The following is a 3,653-nucleotide window of genomic DNA, read 5'->3' on the forward strand; positions in this document are numbered from 1 at the left end:
AGTGTGAGTGTGAGCGTGTGTGTGTGTGTGTGTGTGTGTGTGAATGTGTGTGTGTGTGTGTGTGTGTGTGTGTGTGTGTGTGTGTGTGTGTGCAGATTCAAATCCCATGTAACTGTTCTCTTTTCGCTCAAAAAACGGGAGTCCAAATCCACCACATCAGAACAGTGAGTGCGTTGCCGAGAGGTTAGTTCCCAGTGCACGCTGGTTCGGTACTATTGAACGCTGCATTAACTGTTTGTGTTGTTACTCCACTGTACTGTTTTTGTGGCGGATGGTATCGAGCGCCGCATCGTGTTTTATTCCTCCCTTGACGGATCAAGTTCTCAGCGTGAAAACCTGGACTGCTGACTCCCTGGCGACAGTACTTCGCTACAGCACAGCGTTGTAACGGCTTTCTGCTGCATTCTGTGCATCCGTTTACTGACCGAAAGTAAATTTTCTATTCGCTAGGGACGCATCATATTTGATCGTGGAATCTGTTACGTGTATTACATTCAGAAGGCGATCTGCGATTATTGTTTTATGCTCGATATCAAATACTTACTGCTGTGTATAAACTTCTCATAATGCAAAAGACTAGCTCCCAGACCACCACTTATGGTGTATGGGAGAAAACGTATAGACACTGGAGCGGACATTGGCTGCCAAACTCCTTGAGTTCCGATAGAAATTGAAATATATTATGCTTCGATTCCACTGTGTCATTGCCTATCTAAATCATACATATTCTTCTGTACGGTGGTCAGTCTCCGACCAAATTTCGGTATATAGCCCATGCCTCTGCACCTTGCAACATGCACATACACAAAATCATCTCTCTCGCTTCACGCACATACATACATATATATATATATATATATATATATGTGTGTGTGTGTGTGTGTGTGTGTGTGTGTGTGTGACAAATGATATACATCAGTTACAAACATTCTCAGACGCATTGTTTTATTTGCAATGTGTTTTCGCAAAAAGAAATCTTTAATTAAATGAAACCAATGTTTTTGCTTGTAGATTTCACAATGATATATGTACAATTTTATTCAACAATTGTAATTTGGAAACATTTTTCCGAACTATTCTAATACTATGCCGAAATATTTGTCAACCTGATCAACATATAAAAATTATCTACCTACCTATCTATTTTGTGCGCGTGTCTGTCTGTATACAAACCAAAGGAAGAGTACGATATGTTTTTAAACTCATCGTCAGTAATTAACTGCCAGCCAAAATTACAGTACTTTAAAATGACAAACTCCTTTAATCATTATAGATGGAACTCTCGATATCTTTATTTCTAAAAATCAACATGACAAGTTACTTCGTTTTCAAAATATTTGAAACTAAAAAGTACCTAAAAATTAGGAATTCAGTTTCGATACATCTACGGGAAAAACATGAACTGGTTCTCCACACCCATATTATGCGAAGCTGGAATATTCATCCTAAGATGGCTCGCACACAACAATAAATGAGTTTATCTTTCCGTTCAATCCACATTCAACGGGCTTACCTGTTGACTAGAAGACTGACGGCCGTCGCTGGTCCGTCGAATCTTTTGAATGGAAACGACGTGGAACACACACAACAAAACGTAGAAAGTGGTCTTGGGTGTTTCGTTCACAGCCAATGCTTGTTGAACATCCCGCGTGAGAAAGAAAAAGAAAGAGAAAAGAAAAAGAAAAAAGGAGGACGACCTCTCACTCTGCTGTGGTGTGTGTTTGACAAGCAGTGGGTTGACTCGGCAACACTAATCTCCAACACTTGAGTCCGATTGTCAAAACACGGCCTCCCTCGCACATCCGAACAGTGACTGTGGGCTGTGTGCGTGTGACAAGTCTCAGTCCCCGCCTGTCGTCTGCTTCACTTCCTTTGTGCTGCCCCCTTTTGGTCCCCGTTTGGCGGAGTCATGTCTGTCCGTCAGAGCACGACCACTTGAAAACAGGCGGAGAAAAACAATCAACCACGTTTTCGTTTTGGGGATCACCACAACATTAATTCACCAATGCCAGTGTCACTCGAGGTAAAGTTCCGCTGTTGTCTGCCGGAGTGCACGACTTTCTAAGCGAAGGTTGAGTAATTCTTCGCTCTTGTTTGTCGCGGTGGACGAACAACAACAAGGAACGAACGTCAGTGCGGCAAAAAGGAGCGAAGGACCGAGACGATGTGTTGATGCTCCGGCGGCCGGTGCGGTGTCTGCACTGTCACTTGATGCTGATCAAGTCTCATTGTATTATCTGGCCCAGTCGCCGTCCGCCGCTCGCTCCTCCTTCTTCCACGCGCTTTCTTGTCGCAGGTGTCGCGCGAGTAGCGCGCACGACGACCATGGTTTCTGGAGACCGGCTCTCTCTCTCTCTCTCTCTCTCTTTCTTCCCTCCTTGTCCACCACCCTCCTACCCACTCTCTCTCTCTCTCTTTCTGGGTCTCGCTCGCTCGCTCCAGTCTCCTTCAAGCCGGTGAGAATTTCCGTTGCAAGCCGCCGCCCACCGTTTATCAGCAGACAACTTTTCCCTCTCGCGCGCGTGCTTGGGGCGGAGTCAGTGGGCGAGCTGTCAAAGGCTAAGGGCTCAGGAAGACCGCCCGTCTTTCTCAGTCGCAGCAGAGACGGCCACGCCGATTGGCTTGAAGCCGCGCGTGCACGTCGCGAGTCATCACTCAAGACACGCGCTTGTTGACACACTCCCGGGAGCAGTGACACAAGACCCCTACACGGGGCCCGGACACAAGATCCCGCGAGTCGGAGAGAGAGAGAGAGTGAGGGGTGGAGAGGTGGGTGGCGGCCTAAGGAGGATCGGAGGTTGGGGAGCATCCTTCACGGCCACTGTCCACTCCCCTGGCTGCGGCGTTCGCTTGCCGGACAGTGGTGCGGGCACGGTCCAGTTCGTTGAATAAGGTCGGGTCAGTCGACTGCCTTGCCATCCACCACGGAAGCTGGTTCGTTCTATCAACGGGACAGCACCATTCTCTGTCAGTGTCGCTCAATGGATAGCAAAAACCCTCCTCAAGAGTGGGTCGGATTCTGGTCGTTCTCAGCGGTCGCAGGTCTAACAGACTGTGGCAACCAACTCGCGGATACTGCTCACGTTTGGGGTTTTGAATCGGAAACGAGTTTGGTTTGGGGTCCGAGTTTCCGCGAACCAATAGGATACGTTAAGTATTCGTTCTGTTGGCAACTTCTTGTTTTGTTTTGTTTTTCACTTGGTGGAAACGAGGCGTCATGCTGTCAGAGCTAGTATGCATCCAAAAAAAAAGTTAAATAGAACATGCGACTAAATCAGCTGCAAAACTTTTAACACAATGTACAGATCGGTGTTCGTTTCATTCGGATGGTTAACACTTATCTACTCATTTGTTTATTTATTTATTAGTGATTCGTCTCTCCGACTTCTGGGGGGTTTGTCTTGGTTTTGTCCTGCCTCTCACTCTCCCTCATTATATCCTTTACTCCGCCCCTCCCTGTGACACCTCTCCCCTCACTGGAGGAATGATAATTGGTCGGATGAGTAGCCGCGCAAGAACAGGTTGCGTCCACATCCATACTTCAGTCTTGGGGATCGTGTGTGTGTGTGTGTGTGTGTGTGTGTGTGTTGTGGCCTTAGTCGTGGGAATGGTTAAGCCACCCACATAACTGAGCCTGAACTTGTCACGAGGTG

General features: G+C 47.1%; 1 protein-coding gene across 1 annotated transcript in view; it reads right to left on the reverse strand.

Annotated features, from left to right (window-relative positions):
- Positions 1-2,276, reverse strand: part of LOC143280909 (uncharacterized) — a 50,504-nt gene extending 48,228 nt beyond the window's left edge. Inside the window, exon 1 of the mRNA XM_076585687.1 lies at positions 1,514-2,276. The gene's annotated coding sequence lies outside the window, so the exon portion shown is untranslated. The remainder of the gene's footprint in view (positions 1-1,513) is intronic.
- Positions 2,277-3,653: the final 1,377 nt, after the last annotated feature.

Source organism: Babylonia areolata, chromosome 4 (genome assembly GCF_041734735.1).
Source record: "Babylonia areolata isolate BAREFJ2019XMU chromosome 4, ASM4173473v1, whole genome shotgun sequence".
Lineage (NCBI taxonomy): Eukaryota > Metazoa > Mollusca > Gastropoda > Neogastropoda > Buccinidae > Babylonia > Babylonia areolata.